General features: G+C 39.6%; 1 long non-coding RNA gene across 2 annotated transcripts in view; it reads left to right on the top strand.

Annotated features, from left to right (window-relative positions):
* Nucleotides 1-24,391, top strand: part of LOC132557238 (uncharacterized) — a 128,970-nt gene that overhangs the window by 37,455 nt on the left and 67,124 nt on the right. For both annotated transcript variants that reach the window (XR_009554500.1, XR_009554501.1), the window contains exon 3: nucleotides 13,351-13,513. This is a non-coding gene — a long non-coding RNA (uncharacterized LOC132557238). The remainder of the gene's footprint in view (nucleotides 1-13,350; nucleotides 13,514-24,391) is intronic.

The raw sequence follows: 24,391 nt of genomic DNA, 5'->3' as shown, positions 1-24,391 counted from the left end.
AAACAGTACAACTAACACCCAGTTCTGACGACTGGGCCAGAGTACTGGTACAACATCTGAACCAAACAGTACAACTGACACCCAGTTCTGACAAGGCTGGAGTACTGGTACAATATCTTACACCAAACAGTACAACTGACACCCAGTTCTGACAAGGCCAGAGTACTGGTACAACATCTGAACCAAACAGTACAACTGACACCCAGTTCTGACAAGGCTGGAGTACTTGTACAATATCTGAACCAAACAGTACAACTGACACCCAGTTCTGACAAGGCCGGAGTACTGGTACAACATCTGAACCAAACAGTACAACTGACACCCAGTTCTGACAAGGCCAGAGTACTGGTACAACATCTGAACCAAACAGTACAACTGACACCCAGTTCTGACAAGGCTGGAGTACTTGTACAATATCTGAACCAAACAGTACAACTGACACCCAGTTCTGACAAGGCTGGAGTACTGGTACAATATCTTACACCAAACAGTACAACTGACACCCAGTTCTGACAAGGCCAGAGTACTGGTACAACATCTGAACCAAACAGTACAACTGACACCCAGTTCTGACAAGGCTGGAGTACTGGTACAACATCTGAACCAAACAGTACAACTGACACCCAGTTCTGACAAGGCTGGAGTACTTGTACAATATCTGAACCAAACAGTACAACTGACACCCAGTTCTGACAGGGCTGGAGTACTGGTACAATATATGAACCAAACAGTACAACTGACACCCAGTTCTGACAAGGCTGGAGTTCTAGTACAATATCTTACACCAAACGGTAGAACTGACACCCAGTTCTGACGACTGGGCCAGAGTACTGGTACAATATCTGAACAAAACAGTAGGACTGATTGACAAGAAAATGCATCCGGACCTGAGGTTATTTCTTTGAATGTGTTAAAGTATGCTAACACTAGAGGTGCCTCTTCAGACACAAACGTGTTTCTGCTGTCTACAAACAAAGGTCTTCTCTGTGTATAGGAAAAATTGAGGACAATATAACATACACAGGCGAGAAACTGTGTTATGAATCTTTGGATTACTTTCTGTTTTAATAAAAAAAAAATGTATGTACAGTTTTATGAATGAAATAGCAGGTGAGCGTTTTGTCATAAAAAATCTTCTAAAGAAAAAAGAAAGTTAGTTAAGTAGTTTTTGTGTTCTGTATGAACTTAACAAGTTGAACAGATGACAGTGTTGTCAATCAGGGCAACGTTATCGTCAGTCTGGCTCCGATCTTGGCCCCAGGCAAACACACGTTTTGTTCCTGACAAATGAAAATTGGTTTTAATGGCCATCTGTTGAGGTTTGTGTATTGACAAAAAAGAAATGTATTGGTACAGAGTTGGAGAGGTATTGGAGATGACTAACTTGTTCAATCCAGATTTCTGTACAATTGTATTTTGTAGATTGATTTAGGTTAAGAAGGCTTCTTTTTTAATTGATGTTTGAAGGATTGGTTTTGTTGCATTGATGACGGCAGTGAAAATGAGTTTTTTTTAAAGTTCTTAGAAATATTGGAGACGGCAGTCTACCTAATTCAGAAACATTATGAAAATAATTTTTAAAAAATTGAGACTGGACAAAGCACTACTAGTACCAGGAGTGTTTTATGTTTGTGACAGAAAAAGGAAATAAAATTCAGTAAATATATAAAATGAATCAAATATATAGAAATAATATATTCTGGTTTGTTTTGAGTAAGGACACAATTCTGTGACGTATTGATATCTTGTTATTTCAATTCATTTTTGATATTGTTTATTGGGAAATTTTTACCCTTATTTAATTTTCACCGTTTTCGTCTTTGTACAGGGAGGGGGAATTGAAGATGGGGATGAAAAATGTGGTACCCTTAACTTTTGTCAAAAAGATCCCCGTATCCAGTAAATTGAAATTAAAGCCCGACAAACGCCAGTTAATCAGAATCTAATGAAATGTTTGTATGCATGGGTATCAGTGGATAGACATGTGCAGAATACAAGCTCTGCGGAGGTCGCCATCAGTGCAAGGGTCATGTAGGTGATGTACTGGTCGGAAACCATGGTGACATATTTCTGGGCTTTTCCACATTTTTGTTTTACTAGACTGACAAGTTTTATAATACATATGTTGTTGTTGTCTGATCTTAGCCATTGTAAAACCTTCTGGAAAAGGCTAGTAAAGGTGGCTATACGTTCTGTAAAACTAAGTGATCTGCTAATTGATGTGGAGTCAGACATGTATAAAAAAAAACTAGCCATGAACTTTAAATATAAGACGTATGTGACAACAAACAGCCTTGACCTTTGACAGGAAATAACCTTTATAAGGCTCATTTTGTAAAAGATAGGATGAGAAGAAAACCCCCAGCAGCCCTCACAACTACCCTAATAGATTCTGTCGAAGCCATAATGTAATGTATTAGAGCTAAAGTGGGCTCACAATGGCGAAGTGATTAGTGTTGACTTGTAGAGGAACACTATACATGCCTGACTGCCACACAGCCCCTATATAACACCCATCCCCAGGCCTTCCTGTCCCCTTTTGGATCAATAGGCCTGACAGATGCTTCTCAAATGACCTAGATACTAGCTGAATGTCTCATTTGAAAGTTCGGTCAGGTTTAGGCAAATTCATTTAACAATGTTGCAGTACCAGCATTGTACAGACTTCTAGCTGTGGGATTACATTAACCAGGGCCTGAAAGCTATGTGGTAGATTCTACCAACAACTTCAAGCTAAATAAATGGTTTATATCGATTTCTTGGAATTCCAAGTTTTAAGATACTTATTTAATCTGAATTGCATATCAAAATCCTATAAAGATATAAAGAGTAATGGTAACATCCAGTTCTAAAGACGGAATTGAAAGAAATCATTGACGATTAAGTCAAATCTTTCATTTTATTAAAATGTGACTCGAATACATGCACATTTTCTGTTGAAAGGCATAAAACTGTAATATTCACTTTTTGTCTGAATTTACCTCGGTCACAAAGCATTTTTTCGAACATTACAATGTATTAATTACTGTCGGTCAACATTAGATTTTATTTAATCGCAATGTTTTAATCAATGTGCCTTCATGATTTTTTTCTAGCACCAACAATTCTGTGTTATAGCTCGTCCAAACAATTCTTTATTTGAGCGCATTCTAGCAATTTTCTTGTGTGCTCATTTAAACAGTCCTCTGCTTTAGCATTTTCAAACAATTATTTATTTGAGCTCAAACCTGTTGCCTCCATTTGAGCTCAATCAAGCAGTCTTCTATTTGAGCTTAGTCACTTTTTACTTACACTGACAATCAGACAGTCTTCTATTTGAGCTAAGTCACATGTCTTACTTACACTGACAATCAGACAGTCTTCTATTTGAGCTTAGTCACTTTTTACTTACACTGACAATCAAGCAGTCTTCTATTTGAGCTAAGTCACATGTCTTACTTACACTGACAATCAGACAGTCTCTAATTATGGTGGATAATGACATGAGATCCTTTATTTTACCTCATTAGAATTAGTTGCTCCTCTATTTGCTCTTTCAAGCACTCATCAAATTCACCTCAGTCTTTCCTCAATTTTAGCATAAAAACTGACCTATTTGAGCTTGTCCTTCATTCTTGATTTGAGTCTGACAAATACAATCAGGCCTAACATTTAAACTAAATAAATCCAATATATAGTCTAAGATTTGAGCTGTCTGGATCTGTTGGCAGTAGAAAATTTACTCAGTTTACCCGACTTGATTGTATTTTGAAATTTCACTTTGAAATTTCCATTATTTGTAAAGACTAGAAGGTTTGTGTTGGATATGACACTTGGCCATTAAGTGTTATAATTGTGGTATTTTCCCAGCTGCAGCGCACTGTATGAATTATTGACGTTTGATCTGGCAGACAACACAGGCAGGTTAATAAGATGTTAGTTTGCTTGTCACTTTATTCCACCAACTCATCCTCTTAATTATTGATGTGGGAAAACCTTCGTTTTAACAGCCCTGATTTAAGTACCTTCCCATTTAAAACATCAGTGGACCGTAGCTTGTGTGATACTTAACTGACCCATGCTGCAGTGAAGCTTATCAAAGCTGACCCTACTCAAATGTTCCAATACTTCTCTCTGAAAATTACTTTCACCAGTCCAATCCTTCCCCTAAGTGTTCCATTACCTGTCCGATCTTTCCCTTAAGTGTTCCATTACCTGTCTAATCCTTCCCCTAAGTGTTCCATTACCTGTCCAATCCTCCCCCTAAGTGTTGCATTACCTGTCCAATCCTTCCCCTAAGTGTTCCATTACCTGTTCAGTCCTTCCCCTAAGTGTTCCATTACCTGTCTGATCCTTCCCCTAAGTGTTCCATTACCTGTCCAATCCTTCCCCTAAGTGTTCCATTACCTGTTCAGTCCTTACCTAAGTGTTCCAACACCAGTCCTGTCCTTCCCTTAAGTGTTCCAACACCTGTCTAATCCTTCCCCTAAGTGTTCCATTACCTGTCTAATCCTTCCCCTAAGTGTTCCATTACCTGTCCAATCCTTCCACTAAGTGTTCCATTACCTGTCTAATCCTTCCCCTAAGTGTTGCATTACCTGTCCAATCCTTCCACTAAGTGTTGCATTACCTGTCTAATCCTTCCCCTAAGTGTTACATTACCTGTCTAGTCCTTCCCCAAAGTGATCCATTACCTGTCCAGTCTAACTACTAAGTGCTCCATTACCTGTCCAGCCTAACTACTTAGTGTTCTGTTACCTGTCAAATGTAACCCCTTCATGTGTTATCCATTTTCTGTCCATAAAAAAATGGGCTGAAGTAAATTTGAAGTAATGCCTTTTCATTTATAAACTTTGTTATTTAAGATTTGTTTAGGAAATTAAGTTTTCTACATAGTTTCATTGGATATTATTTAGTAAAGGTCTCTCCTTCATATCATTTCATGCTGTGTTCAATGAAATTCTGTTTGGCCCCTATTACAACATTCAGATTTTAATATCTCTGTGATTTCTCTGTTGGTAGGCAATACTTCACCAACACTAGCAGACATTCTCTATACACGGAAATTTCTCGTTTCTCCTTGACATACTATTTTGATTTTCAGATTTGACTCGTAAAACATTAACTAAGGACATTTTTCTGTTCCCTCTGGTAAGGAATGTCTTTAGGGGCCTCCTTGTAATTTAGCAGAAATCTAGAGAAATTTACTGGATAATGGAAATTTCATTCCAAAGGGAAGCCTGACCTACTTAGCCCAGCACACACTTTCATGTCTACCAGCATGCACTTCTTAAACGTCAGCCGCATCAAAATTCAATTTCAGTAATTTTTCATGTTATTGAGTTATATCCTATTCCTCATTAACTCAAGTGGAATTTTCTTTAAAAAAATTATTTGAAGTTTTTTGGGAAAGAATGAAATGTGTTTTGTCATACCATTTTGACTGTGAATGGAATTTGGAAAATTTTAGATTATCTCATATTAACAGTACTCGCACTAACAGTATGCACAGAGTACTAGGAGTATACACAGGATACTAGGAGTGACTGCAGCTCATTGGGAGTATCTACAGGGTACTGGGCGTATCTACAGTGTACTGGGCCTATCTACAGGGTACTGGGCGTATCTACAGGGTACTGGGAGTATCTACAGGGTACTGGGCGTATCTACAGGGTACTGGGAGTATCTACAGGGTACTGGGCATATCTACAGTGTACTCGGCCTATCTACAGGGTACTGGGCGTATCTACAGGGTACTGGGAGTATCTACAGGGTACTGGATGTATCTACAGGGTACTGGGCGTATCTACAGGGTACTGGGTGTATCTACAGGGTACTGGATGTATCTACAGGGTACTGGGCGTATCTACAGGGTACTGGGCGTATCTACAGGGTACTGGGAGTATCTACAGGGTACTGGGCATATCTACAGTGTACTGGGCATATCTACAGGGTACTGGGCGTATCTACAGGGTACTGGGCATATCTACAGGGTACTGGGAGTATCTACAGGGTACTGGGCATATCTACAGTGTACTGGGCATATCTACAGGGTACTGGGAGTATTTACAGAGTATATGGATTTTGTACATTCACCAAGATTTCTTCATACTAGGAGTGTTTACAGGATGGTTTGGGGTAGTGGGGTGTCTGCGGAGTAGAAGGGTATACATAGGGTACTTGAGTGTCTATAGTGTAGTATGGGTGTCTACAGAGTAGAGGGGTATATATAGGGTACTTGAGTGTCTATAGGGTTGTATGGGTGTCTACAGAGTAGAGGGGTGTTTACAGGGTATTTACAATATCTATAGGGTAGTGTGGGTGTCTACAGAGTAGAGGGGTATATATAGGGTACTTGAGTGTCTATAGTGTAGTATGGGTGTCTACAGAGTAGAGGGATATATATAGGGTACTTGAGTGTCTATAGGGTAGTGGGGTGTCTACAGAGTAGAGGGGTATATATAGGGTACTAACAGTGTCTGTAGGGTGGTATGGGTGTCTACTGAGTAGAGGGGTATATATAGGGTACTAACAGTGTCTGTAGGGTGGTATGGGTGTCTACTGAGTAGAGGGGTATATATAGGGTACTTGAGTGTCTATAGTGTAGTATGGGTGTCTACAGAGTAGAGGGGTATATATAGGGTACTTGAGTGTCTATAGGGTTGTATGGGTGTCTACAGAGTAGAGGGGTGTTTACAGGGTATTTACAATATCTATAGGGTAGTGTGGGTGTCTACAGAGTAGAGGGGTATATATAGGGTACTTGAGTGTCTATAGTGTAGTATGGGTGTCTACAGAGTAGAGGGATATATATAGGGTACTTGAGTGTCTATAGGGTAGTGGGGTGTCTACAGAGTAGAGGGGTATATATAGGGTACTAACAGTGTCTGTAGGGTGGTATGGGTGTCTACTGAGTAGAGGGGTATATATAGGGTACTAACAGTGTCTGTAGGGTGGTATGGGTGTCTACTGAGTAGAGGGGTATATATAGGGTACTTGAGTGTCTATAGTGTAGTATGGGTGTCTACAGAGTAGAGGGGTATATATAGGGTACTAATAGTGTCTGTATGGTGGTATGGGTGTCTACTGAGTAGAGGGGTATATATAGAGTACTTGGAGTGTCTATAGGGCAGTAGGGTGTCTACAGAGTAGAGGGGTATATATAGAGTACTTGGAGTGTCTATAGGGCAGTAGGGTGTCTACAGAGTAGAGGGGTATATATAGGGTACTTGAGTGTCTATAGTGTAGTATGGGTGTCTACAGAGTAGAGGGGTATATATAGAGTACTTGGAGTGTCTATAGGGCAGTAGGGTGTCTACAGAGTAGAGGGGTATATATAGGGTACTTGGAGTGTCTATAGGGCAGTAGGGTGTCTACAGAGTAGAGGGGTATATATAGGGTACTTGGAGTGTCTATAGGGCAGTAGGGTGTCTACAGAGTAGAGGGGTATATATAGAGTACTTGGAGTGTCTATAGGGCAGTAGGGTGTCTACAGAGTAGAGGGGTATATATAGAGTACTGGATTATATACAAGGTACTTGGAGGTTGTACATATCACTGAGATTACTTCAGAGTACTGGGAGTGTATACAGGGTCGTATGGGATATCACCAGAGTAGTGGGATATCTACAGGGTACTGGGGGCGTCTACAGGGTACTGGGGGTGTCTACAGGGTACTGGGAGTGTCTACAGGGTACTGGGGGCTTCTACAGGGTACTGGGAATGTCTACAGGGTACTGGGGGTGTCTACAGGGTACTGGGGGTGTCTACAGGGTACTGGGGGTGTCTACAGGTTACTGGGGGCGTCTACGGGGTTCTGGGGGTGTCTACAGAGTAGACAGGGCTATCTGCTGATAGTGATGGGACGATGATCAGAGATGACTGATTAATGTTAAATCTCATGTAATATGATGATTGATTGAAATTTTTCATACTCGATCATCAGCGCATTCATGTTTCACATGTATGCATCTGAAATTATGCATTAGATAAATGCCAGTCACTTATAATATTTGTTCTTGTGCAAACTCTAGATAAGTCTGGTATTTTAGGGTTAAGTTACAAAATAGAGAAAAACACTGCAATGTAGAAAGTATTCACTCTGTATAAATATTGATCACACAGTCAGCCAATTATGTAATTGATTAACTGCTTCCAAAAGCGTATGCAATTATAACTGTTAATCAATTACGGATTTTAGCCGATTTCCATTCAATATTTACAGGATATAGTGCAGAGGACAGCAGTAAAATTAATTTCACAAACAATAGCGATATACAGATTATCCTGTAGAGAAATTTAGACTGTTTTCAACTTTTGTTTCCTTTCTAAGCTGAAATTTTTATCGAGATTTTACAGTTTAAACTAGATAATATTGTCACTTGGAAATGAACACATGCCACATGACAAGGTGGGATTTCAGTTACATCCACAAGGTTTTAGGAGCATTTTTAAGCTCTTACACCTGTTGGGACGATCAAATATTTAAATATATTGTTTTATTAAAATGTATCAGAGAATGTATCACACTGGTCTTGTTGGTTTACAGTCAAGTGTAAATTGTGTATTACTGGTACAGGGCCATGTGGCAAGTGGAGGCGAGTGTTTTCACAGTAATTATGCCAATATTTGTGCTGACCATCTGTCAGGGTAGGCTGGGTATAACTATTCACACAAATATTTAGCACACATCTTACAAAAGTTGAGGTAGTCTAAGTTTTATTTACTGTAGACTGTTAGCCCTTCTGGGCGAGTGTCAAAGTTTGTACAGGTAAGCTAAAGGTGAAATAGCACCTTTCCCTACTATTCATTGACCACAGTCTCATTTCCTGTCATATCCTTATCAAACAAACCTATTGAAGTCATATTCATAGGCCACTCGTGTGCTCCGGATCTCCTATTGGAAATATAATTACAGAATCTTGAAGAGATGAAAGCTTGCTTCGAGGTGATACAGTCCATAATTTAATTCACAATGAAGCTATAATGGTACCTCGCTCAATCCTATTACCTACTTGACTTGGCAAGATTTTCCGTTTTCAGAAAGAATTTGATATTTGTAAAACTGAGCTTTTGTTGGTGTATCTATAACAGGCCCCAGTATCAGAAACATCTGGTGTTATTTTGTTGCCTGTTTAGAATTGAAATTAACCTATTTCATACTCTGTCATGTTGATATGTTATCATGATTATCTCTACACTGAAAACTATTTCTGTGATGTTCGGAGAGTTATTCCCCTTTAAGAAGGTTGTGAACATATTTTCGGTGAAATCTTAATGAAGTTAACTGGTTTGCCAGGAGATATGACTGGGCTGATGATGTAATCAGTCACTGTTAATCCAGGCCAAGATACTACAAAACAAGAAAACCTTATTTTTTTATTCAAGATAATATGCCTACAATAAATTGTCTTTGACTTCAAACATTTTTTTTTATTTGATTTCTTTGGTTCTTATGGGATATTGTCTTGAGTGTCCCTAAGATTTCTATCTCTACCCCGAACTAAGGATAGGTTACGTACCCTTTAAACACTACCACTATCATTATCATTATTAAGATCATTGTCCCCTCCTTCAACCACTCTTGTCCCTTCTTGTCCCTCTTGTGGGGATCACTTTCCCCACTCCTGTCCTGTCCCCTAGATCACTGTCCCTCCCCACCTTCCTGTCCCTTTGATTAATGTCCCTTCCCCTATCTTCCTGTCCTTTAGATCACTGTCCCTTCCCCCTGTCCTGTCCCTTACATCAATGTCCCTTCCCCTCCCTTCCTGTCCCTTAGATCACTGTCCCTTTACCCTCCCTTCCTGTCCCTTAGATTACTGTCCCTTCCTGTCCCTTAGATCACTGTCCCTTCCCCTCCCTTTCTGTCCCTTAGATTACTGTCCCTTAGATCACTGTCCCTTCCCCTCCCTTTCTGTCCCTTAGATTACTGTCCCTTCCCCTCCCTTCCTGTCCCTTAGACTACTGTCCATTCCCTACCTTTCTTTCCCTTAGATCACTGTCCCTTCCCCTCCCTTTCTGTCCCTTAGATTACTGTCCCTTAGATCACTGTCCCTTCCCCTCCCTTTCTGTCCCTTAGATTACTGTCCCTTCCCCTCCCTTCCTGTCCCTTAGACTACTGTCCATTCCCTACCTTTCTTTCCCTTAGATCACTGTTCCTTCCCCTACCTTCCTGTCAATTAGATTACTGTCCCTTCCCCTCCCTTCCTGTCCCTTAGATCACTGTCCCTTCCCCTCCCTTCCTGTCCCTTAGATCACTGTACCCTCCCTCCTGTTCTGTACCTTCCCCTCCCTTCCTGTCCCTTAGATCACTGTCCCTTCCCCTCCCTTTCTGTCCCTTAGATTAATGTCCCTTCCCCTCCCTTCCTGTCCCTTCCCCTCCCTTCCTGTCCCTTAGATCACTGTCCCTTCCCGTCCCTTTCTGTCCCTTAGATTACTGTCCCTTCCCCTCCCTTCCAGTCCCTGAGATCACTGTCCCTTCCCCTCCCTTCCTGTCCCTTAGATCACTGTCCCTTCCCCTCCCTTCCTGTCCCTTAGATTACTGTCCCTTCCCCTCCCTTTTTGTCTCACTGTCCCTTCCCCTCCCTTCCTGTCCCATAGATCACTGTCCCATAGATCACTGTCCCTTCCCCTCCCTTCCTGTCCCTTAGATCACTGTCCCCTTCCTTCCAGTTATATGACAATAGGTACTGGCCTGTTTTAGAATTGTCCTATATATTGTGCCTTAGATTACTTTCCCCTCCTGTCCTGTCCCTTAGATCACTAACCTGTTCAGTGCTCTTAGAGCCAATATTTTTTATCCTTTCACTTTTGGAACAAAAAAATAGAAACTTTTGTATCAATGACCTGTGTAAATTTGCTCAATATTTCAACTCTTACTATGTAGTGACACTCGGCGCTTGACACGGAAATAGAGAAATTCTTTACCGTTCAAACATAGAACAATCTATAGGAATAGACATACCTAGATATTGGCTTAGTCTAGAAACGTTTACCATATATAAGATTACTCTTGGAATGGTTCCCTATGTAAACCCTGGTGTATAACAGCTCTTCAGTGATTGGACTTTTTGCACTGATTACTGAGAACCTTAAGTGTCAATTTCAGGCCACAGATAGAATCAGGTGAGGATCTGTTCCAATGCTTATAGTAAAGGTCATTCTTCTGTCCTCAATAATGGATTCTGTCTGTAGTTCAGCTGATCATGACACGATCACCTTAAAATCTTAGGGAAAGGTTAGACCTTCCAAAATCCAAAGATATGCTTTCAGACCTTTAGGATCACTATATAACCTTATACTTCCACAGTACCTACAGACCCTTAAATATTAGGGTCCGATGATGTCCTTAGTCTTCAAGGGTCTTAACATACATGTTTACCTCAAGGGTGTCTAGATCTTACAGACTCCCAACGGTCACCTAAGGGCCTTGCAGATCTCTAAGGTTCCAATAGATTATTACTGACATCAAGAGTCACATTACTAGGCCCTTACAGACCTCTAGGGGTCCCTGTAGACCTATCAGACTCTGAGGGTCACTGATTGTGCTTTTACAGACCCCAAGGATTCCAACAGACTCAAGGCCCTTACATAAATCTAGGGTCCAAATAGTTTCTTATGAGCCATTCAAGATGTTTACAGACCCCAGAGTCTCAAAAGACCCCTTACAGATTCCTGAGTCATTCCAAGAGTCTTGCTGACCTGAAAGCTCCTCCTATGTAAGATGATTTTAGTGTAGGTTTCAGGGAACCTATTGATGTATAAAGAGTGTTATCAGTACAGGTTATGTCACTGTTACTTGAAATATTCCCATCGGAACATTTTCCCTACAGCAGCAGCAAAAGCTATTGATTAAAATGGTTTTATATACCCTCACCTTTATCATTACACAGGTCCATGGATGTCTAACACGATTTGTGTTCTATAGAGTTCCTTTTTTATGTGTGATTTACTCTGTGGCATATTTGTACAGGTTCTTAATAGCACCTCTCCGAGAATATCATTGTCTCCTGTGAGTGAAAACAAACGAATGAAAAAAAACAACTTCTTGAAATGAGGTCAAAGATATTCTAAGTCAACAAGTCTAAGGTTCTAAATTTCCTGATGTCTCTTTGTCCTGACAAAATCGTAGATATTCTTTCATTCTTCAAATCTGAGGTCCTAAATATCCTTAAGTCTCTTTGTCCTGACAAAATCGTAGATATTCTTCATTCTTCAAATCTGAGGTCCTAAATATCCTTAAGTCTCTTTGTCCTGACAAAATCGTAGATATTCTTCATTCTTCAAACCTGAGGTCCTAAATATCCTCAAGTCTCCCTGTCCTTATAAGATCATAGATATTCTTTCATCTTCAAATCTATGTTCCTAGATATTATTAAGTCTCTTCAATTCTACAAGTCTGACTTTCTCGATATCCTTAAGTCTCCTTGTCCAAATAAGGCAAAAAATCAATTTTTTTTAATCTTCAAGTCTGAGGTCCTCGGTAATGTTATGTCTGTATGGCACAAAAGGTTGTACATATCCCTAAATATGATGATTGAGTGATTCCGGCCAGAGACTAGAAGTAAGTTTTATGAGTGAGCTATGAGGGTATATTTTGTGGTACGCCATTTCGGTTTTTATACAGACATTGATATTTTAAAACTTGTGGTATTTGAATAAAGAGATTATCCTTGGAGGGATGCCCTGTATGTCAGGCATACAGCTGGCTGGTACTAACCCTTCACATTAAAACATAAAACACAATAAAAATTCTACCTTTGGATCTAGATTCTGATAAAAATGGCTTACTTTTATGTGTATGTGAGCTGTAGGATTAAATACGAAAGGTTACAGTTCAGCCTGAAACACAGTAACCTTTACATAAACAAAATCATTTACCAGGTAGACCACCAACTCTGTCACACATTTCTGTCCACGTTCATCTCCAGAGTTGTTACCAGTATTGCATTCTGTTATTTCATAATTTCATTATATATCAGAAACAGAAGGGCAAACAAAGTGATATCAGACTTTGTAGAAAGTGATATCAGACTTGTATCAAAATGGTTACAGGTGATATCAGATTTGTATCAAAATGGTTACAAAGTGATATCAGACTTGTATCAAAATGGTTACAAAGTGATATCTGACTTGTTACTTGTAATATCTTACTTGTTACTTGTCATATCTGACATGTTACTTGTAATATCTAACTTGTTACTTGTAATATCTGACTTGTTACTTGTCATATCTGACTTGTTACTTGTAATATCTGACTTTTTACTTGTAATATCTGACTTTGTCCTTTTTAATAGCTGACTTTTTATTTTGTAGTATTTGACTTGTTTCTTTATAATGATTAATTGATGTGTTATTTTTCCTGCGTTTTAGGTTCCACAAAGAGAAGCTTTTAATGACCACAATCTTGTGTGAGAATGCTGTGGATTACACTATTTCTGATTGATGAAAATGGAGGATAATTAAGGCTGTTAACGAGACAAGACACTTTTCATACCAATAGGACAAGTTATTCCTGTAGAACAAATACCCAGCAGTAAGTAGGTCTCTAAAGTTCACTATATCAAAACACTCTTAATGAATCCTGGACAGGTCTGCATGTCTGCTTGGACTAAGTCTGTCAAAGTAGTTATCTGAACAGCATATAAATCATTGGTCCAGCCTAATTTGAGCTGGTCAGCTGGTGACCTTTACCTGGCCAGGTCACTTTGTCCATGTGATAATAGCAGTGAAAGTTTATGGTCAGGCTCTGTCATACCTTTGGCCTCTTGTGATACACCTTTTACTGTCATTAAAATTTCAAATCAATTAGTCAGCAGAGAGTGGATGAAGGAGCCAGAGAATAGTGACCAGCTGTAACTGTCAGTGGTCAGCTCCAGTCACAATGGATCCCAGTGGTCAGCACACATTAACTGTCAATAAAGGCTCAACTCTGCCAACTTTTTATACATTACATTCACAATTCTGTGTTAATTGTTACCATTGACCTCACATGTAAATGAGTGGGCTATAAGGGGACCTTGTCAATTCAAACATATAGGATTTCCTGTCCCAAATGATTTACTGTGCTGAATTAGGACCTTTCATGCTCTATTTTCCAAATTTAGGATGAGCTAGCTGTCTTTACTAAATAGAATTTATGAATATCTCATCCTTTACTTAGCAGGATTCAATTATCTCCTGTCCTCTGTTATGTTTAAAGGATCACCTGTCCTTTATTTAGCAGGGTTTAAGGATCACCAGTCCTTTATTTAGGAGAGTTTAAGGATCACCTGTCCTTTATTTAGGAGCGTTTATGGATCACCTGTCCTTTATTTAGGAGGGTTTAAGGATCACCTGTCCTTTATTTAGGAGGGTTTAAGGATCACCAGTCCTTTATTTAGGAGAGTTTAAGGATCACCTGTCCTTTATTTAGGAGCATTTAAGGATCACCTGTCCTTTATTTAGGAGGGTTTAAGGATCACCTGTCCTTTATTTAGGAGGGTTTAAGGATCACCTGTCCTTTATTTAGCAGGGTTTAAGGATCACCAGTCCTTTATTTAGGAGAGTTTAAGGATCACCTGTCCTTTATTTAGGAGAGTTTAAGGATCACCTGTCCTTTATTTAGCAGGTTTTAAGGATCACCTGTCCTTTATTTAGCAGGGTTTAAGGATCATCTGTCCTTTATTTAGCAGGTTTCAGGATCTCCTGTCCTTTACTTAGCAAAATTTAAGGACCACCTGTCCTTTATTTAGGAGAGTTTGAGGATCATCTGTCCTTTATTAAGGAGGGTTTAAGGATCACCTGTTCTTTACTTATCAGGGTTAAAGGATCACCTGTTCTTTATTTAGCAGTGTTTAAAGATCACCTGTCCTCTATTATGCAGCGTTTAAGGATCACCTGTCCTTTATTTAGGAGGGTTTAGGGATCACCTGTCCTTTATTAAGCAGGGTTTAAGGATCACCTGTCCTTTATTAAGCAGGGTTTAAGGATCACCTGTCCTTTACTTAGCAAAATTTAAGGACCACCTGTCCTTTATTTAGGAGAGTTTGAGGATCATCTGTCCTTTATTAAGGAGGGTCACCTGTTCTTTACTTATCAGGGTTAAAGGATCACCTGTTCTTTATTTAGCAGTGTTTAAAGATCACCTGTCCTCTATTATGCAGCGTTTAAGGATCACCTGTCCTTTATTTAGGAGGGTTTAGGGATCACCTGTCCTTTATTAAGCAGGGTTTAAGGATCACCTGTCCTTTATTAAGCAGGGTTTAAGGATCACCTGTCCTTTATTAAGCAGGGTTTAAGGATCACCTGTCCTTTATTTAGGAGGGTTTAGGGATCACCTGTCCTTTATTAGACAGGGTTTAATGATCACCTGTCCTTTATTAAGCAGAATTTAAGGATCACCTGTCCTTTATTTAGAAGGGTTTAGGGATCACCTGTCCTTTATTAAGCAGGGTTTAAGGATCACCAGTCCTTTATTTAGCAGAATTTAAGGATCACCAGTCCTTTATTTAGCAGAATGTAAGGATCTCCTGTCCTTTATTTAGCTCTGAGGAAGAATCATGCTATTGTGAATACTCTGTTTAATGGAATATATTTTAATACAATTACTTCCACTTTCTTTCAACAAGTTGCCATGGGATTATTCATGTACCTGTCTGATATGATGGTATTTTTAGCCATCAGACCCAGAAACAATTGTGGTGAGATATTAGTCACACTACATGTTGTGGATTTCTCTTTCTTTATATTAGGTTGCTATGCCTTGGAGATTTCATAATATATCTTAATAGTTTATTAGATTATTTACCGAGAGGTCCAACCCTCCTTTAACTCTAAACTATTAGACAATTTTGTTATGCCTATAAGATTAGGCATGGTCGAATCCAATGGGGTTGATCAGTCAGGGCAGTAAAACAGATATAAATCCTCAACTTACAAGCCAGCATTAAATCAAAGGGAGGTAATTAGATTAATTGTGTCTGAGAAGCATATATTCCTGTCGTTGACTTTGTAATTTGGACACAGTTTGGTGGCTGTGACAAGTTTAATGCTACTCCAGAGCTCGCAAAAATCTCAAAACGTAAATCAAGATGAATGTGGTAACCCCTTATTGGTCACAAAAGTCAAGTCAGTATACTAGGATATCCTCAAGTGTAGCTACAAAGTCCTTACACTGTCTCAACAATGTCCATCTACAGTGGAGAATTCTTTATGGTCGTAAGGTGTATGTTATAATTGCCAATGAGGTCTACCAATTGTTTCTTCTTTCTGAACTGGTGTGATGAGAACTGGCCTCACTCAACATAATAGCATTTGTATTTGTTTATTTACAACTTTTTCAAATACATGTGAGTTTGGATTTTGTATTAATATCACAATTACTAGTAGTTATAATAACACTGAATTGCATTAGAAAATGATGTTGTAGCATACACAAATCCTAGTATTGTACCCATGTAGACAACAGGTGTTGTGTGAACAGGTCATGTTAACCACATATGTCCTAGTATTGTACCCATGTAGACAACAGGTGTTGTGTTAACAGATTATGTTACCTACACAAATCCTAGTATTATACCCATGTAGACAACAGGTGTTGTGTGAACAGATCTTGTTACCTACACAAGTCCTAGTATTTTACCCATGTAGACAACAGGTGTTGTGTGAACAGGTCATGTTACCTACACCAATCCTAGTATTGTACTCATGTAGACAACAGGTGTTGTGTTAACAGGTCAGGTTACCTACATAAGTCCTAGTATTGTATCCATGTAGACAACAGGTGTTGTGTTAACAGGTCATGTTACCTACACAAGTCCTAGTATTGTACCCATGTAGACAGCAGGTGTTGTGTTAACAGATCTAGTTACATGCACCAGTCTTCATTTTTACCCATGTAGACAATAGGTGCTACTTCAGCTGCAGTTCCTTGTAAATTGTTTCTCTGTAAAGTTACATAAGACAAAATGTGATATGATGTGTTCCATGCTACTAGAAAGTGTTATCAAGAGTTGACATGGATATTTAATGTATGATCCAAAGAGGATAGTTTGTTAGGAGGATAGCACCAGCACTGCTAGTTTTTTACTTCCTTGTTACCATGGTAACAAACATTTCTGATAATTAATTTTACTTCACTGTTATGCCATACTTACTAGGTTTATCAGTTTGAATTACAGTAAATATGTGTGCTGCAGGGACTACGTTGTAATAAAAATCAATATTAACTCTGCGCATTCATGACGTCTTGAGACATCACAAAATGCTTCCGTATCCTTTGTGACATCTTGAGATGTCGCGATAAGCATGTCCTTGTCCCATTGTAGTGACGTCTTGAGATGTCATGAAACGATTTTACAGATATTCTGTAAAAACTTTTCAACTCATTTCATACGATGGATTGCAGCAAATATATGTCAACATATTGATATCATAGGCACCACAAAGTTGTAAATAATCATGTTATCAAAGCGAGAACTACAGCCATGTGTTCCGATTTGCATTGTGCGCAAAGTGCCGACCCAGAAATCACATCCGTTAGTGACAGTGAAATTTAAAATGAGTACAGCAAGAGTTAAATAGAAATGATTGTCTGGCATTGTTTTATCAGGATTACTCTATATTGTCACTTAAACTGGTTCATTGGATGGGTTCCTACAGGATTGTAGTGCTTAATGACTTGCAGGGCCAAACGTACATGTTAGGTCCCTGAAATGCAATTTTCATTATGGTAGGTCTACAATTGAGACTTCTTGTTAATGGCTAATTGTCATTAGGGGATGTCTACAACAGAGTCTTGTTAATATTTAATTGGATTGAATCTCTCGGTCAAATGTTTATTTTGATATTTGCATTGGGCTTATAGTCAACATTTCTTATTTGGATTTCATTCACACAGTTGTACTGAAGACAGAACTGTCCAAGGGTTGAGAGATTAGCTTGACCTTGTGAATGAGGAGATCCACATGCACTACTAGCTTGTACTCTACCTTACTGTGCCATGGGAACAAACCAAAATGGAAGAGAGAGAGAAATGGCTGTTTGACATTGCAACATTAGTATACTTAGTATCTAGAAAGGATTAGGTCTGCAAGGGGCAGGTCACTCTGGCAGGTGGATGGAGATCTAAAGGTGAAAAGTGTTGACAAATGAAATGTGATAGTGGGCTTTTGTTGTAACGGTACACAGTCATTAAAATGTGTTTGTCAGCTATGCCTTGATGTCTCCCGCGTGTTATATACAAAAAGTTGGACTATTGTCACCCACCAGACAGGCGTCTAGTTTGTATTTATTTTTCCTAGGCGTCTTTCAAACTGTAGGTGTAGAGAGGTAGATGTTGGAGCTTGCTGGGATAGCGTTTGTGGACCTGACTGGTACAGTGTAAAGACTGTTTCTTTCTCTTAGCCCCAACAAGTCAATTCTGAGTCAGCAATCCTTTTAAATCACAAATAATTGATTCTACAATAAAGTGACTGACATATCATAAGTCCCATCAAGTTATACAAAAGGTGAAACACTTGTCTATTGTGACCGTCTCACTTAGGGTCTGACAGGCCATGTACTCTTGCTGCAGTCAATCTCCCGTGTTGGTCATTCTGTACCAGTACTGTTGCGAGAAGTTTTTACAAAGTTCAGCTTTGGTGTGATTATTGAATTATGAATACATTCGTATATTACCTTTTCCATGTTGTTGTCCTCCAGTATTGCAGCTCTTGGATCAGTCCAATTTGTGTATGGTTTCCTTATCATGTTGGCTTACTTGTTTCTGATAATAGTATGTCTCATCATAATCTCAGCATGTGTCATAGCTTTATAAATGCCAGAGTCAGAGATGGGAAGGTGATATTGTAATTGCTGGAAATTGTCGGTCCTTTCCACTTTTATTTCTGCACAATATTTGGAGTTCTTAATGGCCAATTTCTTTCATACTTCTGCCATTGCTGACTCAAAGAAAGTGCATCCTGGGGATTACTTTTGAGGTCGAAGGTCAAAGTTTGAGATTACCATATGTCCACACTCTATTCTGTTGTCTCAGAGCAATAAGTAAATGCATACATGATGAATTTCTTCACTACCAGTTTATTGGCATGGATTTACATCTGAAGGTGAAACTAGAGTTAAAAAGTTTTCCCAATTTTTTATTGCAATCTAAGGAAGACGAGGGGGGGATTATTTTTATTTTATTATATAATGAATTATTTCTATGCCCCTGCTGTAAAATGTAAGGGGTGGGGGCATATAGCATTGTCCATGGCTATCCTTTCACGTTCCGTTCTGTCTAGTCCCAATTCAACACAAGTACCTAGCAACTTCATTCTTTGACAGATTTGGTCAAACTTTATGAAGATCTATTGTGAGTATACCTCTGACATCTTTGGGGCTCAATGTCAAGGTCACCGTTGTTATATTATATATGTATATAGAGAGAGAGAGAAAATCATCAACTGATTCAATTTAAACTTGGTGCAATTTCATTTTTTCATGGAATTCATGCAAAGATCAAATATGAGTATACTTTGGGCATTGTTATGGTCAAGGTCTTTGTGGGGGAGGCCTATATGTCTTACAGACATTTTTCAAGTTATGGGATTAAATTGTGGAGAGAAAATTTCCAATTTGAAACTTTTCCTTCCGAGCTCTCAGGAATATATACATCTGTCACCATTTCTCACAATGTTGGAGTCAGGTTCATTATACGTTTAAGTTTCTTAGCTGATTTGTACGAAGTATTGAAAAAAAAAATCATTGTTTTCTGTCTCCCTCTTTCACAGCCAGTAATATCTACCCTTTTATTCTGATTTCCAGAAATACACTTGCATTTGGCATTCTGTACCAGCTCTTGTCATATCCAGCCCTTATTTGATGCAAATTTCATATTGAGTCATAACATTATATATAAATTTGATACAGGAGAATTTTCCTGACATCTTTGATTGGCTGGCTTTGATGAGTAAGAGAAGCCATTCTAGCATAGATTGGGGACATAATGATGTCTAATTAGGATCATTTTTTTTTCAATGATAGGTCGATTGAACATATAGGGCAACAACCTATCCAGATAACATAAGAAACAGAGCATATAAACCCACAGCAGGAATTTGTCATTGGGAGAGAAAAAAAGGGGGATTCAGGACAATTGGTGATAACTGAAATTATTCACTTAATTACGATTGTGTCATGTAATTGAAGTAATGCTTGGCTGGACACTTTCTCTATTAATATTTGTTGAATAAATAACGTGCATGGATGGACATTCATTTGTACATAAATATGGCTTAGTTTGTTTTCTTTTTAATTGATGACTCAGGGGAAAAGTTTACCCAGCTGCCAAGGTTAGGGATAAGACTTCATGAAATGGACTTTTCTCTTCCCTTCCATCACAAGAACGACTCTTCCTAGTTGCCATGATGATTAGTTTCTGTCCCCTTTCATCACAGGGACAGCTCTCCTTAGTAACAGTGAGGATTAAAATTTGTCCCCTCCATCCTGGGGACAGCTCTCCCTAGTAGCCATGATGATTAATCCCTGTCCCCTCCATCACAGTGATAGCTGCCCCTAGTAACTGTGAGGATTAATCCCTGTCCCCTCCATCACAGAGATGGCTGCCTCTAGTAACAGTGAGGATTAATCCCTGTCCCCTCCATCACAGTGATAGCTGCCCCTAGTAACAGTGAGGATTAATTCCTGTCCCCCTCCATCATTAATTTCTGCCCTTCTATCACAGAGATAGCTGTCTCTAGTAACAGTGAGGATTAATTTCTGCCCCTCCATCACAGAGATAGCTGCCTCTAGTAACAGTGAGGATTAATTCCTGTCCCCCTCCATCATTAATTTCTGCCCTTCTATCACAGAGATAGCTGCCTCTAGTAACAGTGAGGATTAATCCCTGTCCCCTCCATCACAGTGATAGCTGCCTCTAGTAACAGTGAGGATTAATCCCTGTCCCCTCCATCACAGTGATAGCTGCCTCTAGTAACAGTGAGGATTAATTCCTGTCCCCTACATCAGAGATAGCTGCCTCTAGTAACAGTGAGGATTAATTCCTGTCCCCTACATCACAGTGATAGCTGCCTCTAGTAACAGTGAGGATTAATTCCTGTCCCCCTCCATCACAGAGATGGCTGCCTCTAGTAACAGTGAGGATTAATTTCTGCCCCTCCATCACAGTGATAGCTGCCTCTAGTAACAGTGAGGATTAATTTCTGCCCCTCCATCACAGTGATAGCTGCCTCTAGTAACAGTGAGGATTAATCCCTGTCCCCTACATCACAGTGATAGCTGCCTCTAGTAACAGTGAGGATTAATTTCTGCCCCTCCATCACAGTGATAGCTGCCTCTAGTAACAGTGAGGATTAATTTCTGCCCCTCCATCACAGTGATAGCTGCCTCTAGTAACAGTGAGGATTAATCCCTGTCCCCTACATCACAGTGATAGCTGCCTCTAGTAACAGTGAGGATTAATTCCTGTCCCCCTCCATCACAGTGATAGCTGCCTCTAGTAACAGTGAGGATTAATCCCTGTCCCCCTACATCACAGTGATAGCTGCCTCTAGTAACAGTGAGGATTAATTCCTGTCTCCCTCCATCACAGTGATAGCTGCCCCTAGTAACAGTGAGGATTAATTTCTGCCCCTCCATCACAGTGATAGCTGCCTCTAGTAACAGTGAGGATTAATTCCTGTCTCCCTCCATCACAGAGATAGCTGCCTCTAGTAACAGTGAGGATTAATTCCTGTCCCCTACATCACAGAGATAGCTGCCTCTAGTAACAGTGAGGATTAATTTCTGCCCCTCCATCACAGTGATAGCTGCCCCTAGTAACAGTGAGGATTAATTTCTGCCCCTCCATCACAGTGATAGCTGCCTCTAGTAACAGTGAGGATTAATTCCTGTCCCCTACATCACAGTGATAGCTGCCCCTAGTAACAGTCTAGTAACAGTGAAGATTAATTTCTGCCCCTCCATCACAATGATGATTAATTCCTGTCCCCCTCCATCACAGTGATAGCTGCCCCTAGTAACAATGATGATTAATTCCTGTCCCCCTCCATCACAGTGATAGCTGCCCCTAGTAACAATGATGATTAATTCCTGTCTCCCTCCATCACAGTGATAGCTGCCCCTAGTAACAGTGAGGATTAATTTCTGCCCCTCCATCACAGTGATAGCTGCCCCTAGTAACAGTGAGGATTAATTTCTGTCCCCTCCATCACAGTGATAGCTGCCTCTAGTAACAGTGAAGATTAATTTCTGCCCCTCCATCACAGTGATAGCTGTCTCTAGTAACAGTGAGGATTAATTCCTGTCCCCCTCCATCACAGTGATAGCTGCCCCTAGTAACAATGATGATTAATTCCTGTCCCCCTCCATCACAGTGATAGCTGCCCCTAGTAACAGTGAGGATTAATTTCTGCCCCTCCATCACAGTGATAGCTGCCCCTAGTAACAGTGAGGATTAATTTCTGCCCCTCCATCACAGTGATAGCTGCCCCTAGTAACAGTGAGGATTAATTTCTGCCCCTCCATCACAGTGATAGCTGCCTCTAGTAACAGTGAGGATTAATTCCTGTCCCCCGCCCTTCACAGGGACAGCTCTCCCTAGAAGCTGTGAGGATTAATCCCTGTCCCCCTCCCTTTACCGGGACAGCTCTCCCTAGAAGCTGTGAGGATTAATCCCTGTCCCCCTCCCTTCACAGGGACAGCTCTCCCTAGAAGCTGTGAGGATTAATCCCCCTCTTCTCCCCCATACACTTGAACCAGTGTCACCTTCTTCTCCCTGACACTCTCCAGAAGAGGGATCTGCCAGCTGCTCCTCTATTTCCTAATGAGACTTTCTAATGTTTATCTTAGCTACTTGTTTCCTCGGTCATGGACAGATTGCAGACAGATGGGGCTTTCCTTGACAATTTGAATCTTGAAAAAAAAAATGGACTTAAAAAGGTTTACTTTAAAATTGTGCTCTTTGACAAGATAATAATGTAACTTAAGGTGTAGATTGATAGATATGAATTATTCTGTAATGTAGCTGGCTGAGGTAATAAAACAAATGAATGGTTTAATTAGACCTATGCATGTGCAGTAGAGCTCACATTGGTAGGACATATAATACTCCATCATATATTTATTTTCCCATTAATCCCATATTTATTCAAATGAAACTACAAATAGTAATAAACTTACATATTAATGACAATTACAAAATATTTTTTAAAGGATTTTATGAAATGTGTAATTTATATTCTAGATGTGTTCAAACCAATTCAGGTAGGATCATAGATGGTTAATGTGTGCCAACAGTGTGGAACTCTCCTGTGCTGGAGGTACAAGTAACAGGGTGCAAGGACATAGAGGTCAATCAAAAAAATCAATAGTTCAGAGGCAGTAAGGTCATTCACAAGATTAAAATCAATAATAAAATTTGATATAAGATATCTGGTAATCAAGGTCACATTTACAAGGTCATTAATTAACATGTCGATGGCAAAAGGTCCAGATTTTTTTTTTTTTTTTGCGTAAGGTCATTCTTGTAATGTAGGTCACATACTGCTAATATTAATTTAGCAGTACCATGTAGACGTTTTTAGGTCTATAAAACAGATGTTTCAAGGCTCCTTGTTTCCATGATGACATGCACATTGCTGTACGTTTTTATGAGCACATCAATTTTTTCTATGAGGGTGCATGTTTCTCTGCATGTGCTGCTGGCAGATGTGTCAAACAGCATTTTCATATCAGTATTGTAATGGGTGCATCAAACATTAATAAATTAACCTTGCCACAAGAAGGTATCCTCAAAAACCTCAACACAAGAATCCTAAACTTTCAACACAGGATTCTTAATCCTCAACATAGGACAGGAATCCTAAACTTTCAACACACTTATCCTGACCCACAATGTAGGACAGGTATCCTGATTCTCAACACAGGTCAGGAATCCTAATTCTCAACACAGGTCAGGTATCCTACATTTTCAACACACTTATCCTGACCCTCATTGTAGGAGAGGTATCCTAATTTTCAACACAGGACAGATGTACTAAACCAACACAGGACAGGTGGACTAAACCCTCAAAACAGGACAGGTATCTCAATTCTCAATATAGATAAGGTATCCAGTGTACCTAAACGTAGGACAGTTAACCTAATCCCCGCAAAACAGAATGGATGTCATAAACCCTCAGCACCAGACATATGTCCTAAACACAGACCAAAGGGCAAATATCCTAATCCCACAAAACAGGACAGGTTTTCTGGACCCTCAAACCAGGATAGGTGTCCTAAATTCTCAACACAGGGCAAGTTTCCTCATCTTCAACACAGGACACATGTCCTTAACCCTCAACACAGGATAGGAATCCAAATCCCTCAAAAAAGGACAGGTATTCAGAACTCTCTACACAGGACAGGAATCTCAAATCCTCAACACAGGAGT

The sequence above is a fragment of the Ylistrum balloti genome, unplaced genomic scaffold (genome assembly GCF_031769215.1).
Source record: "Ylistrum balloti isolate Yb309-2 unplaced genomic scaffold, AGI_CSIRO_Ybal_v1 Utg369652, whole genome shotgun sequence".
NCBI lineage: Eukaryota > Metazoa > Mollusca > Bivalvia > Pectinida > Pectinidae > Ylistrum > Ylistrum balloti.
This window is presented reverse-complemented; position numbering and strand designations above follow the sequence as displayed.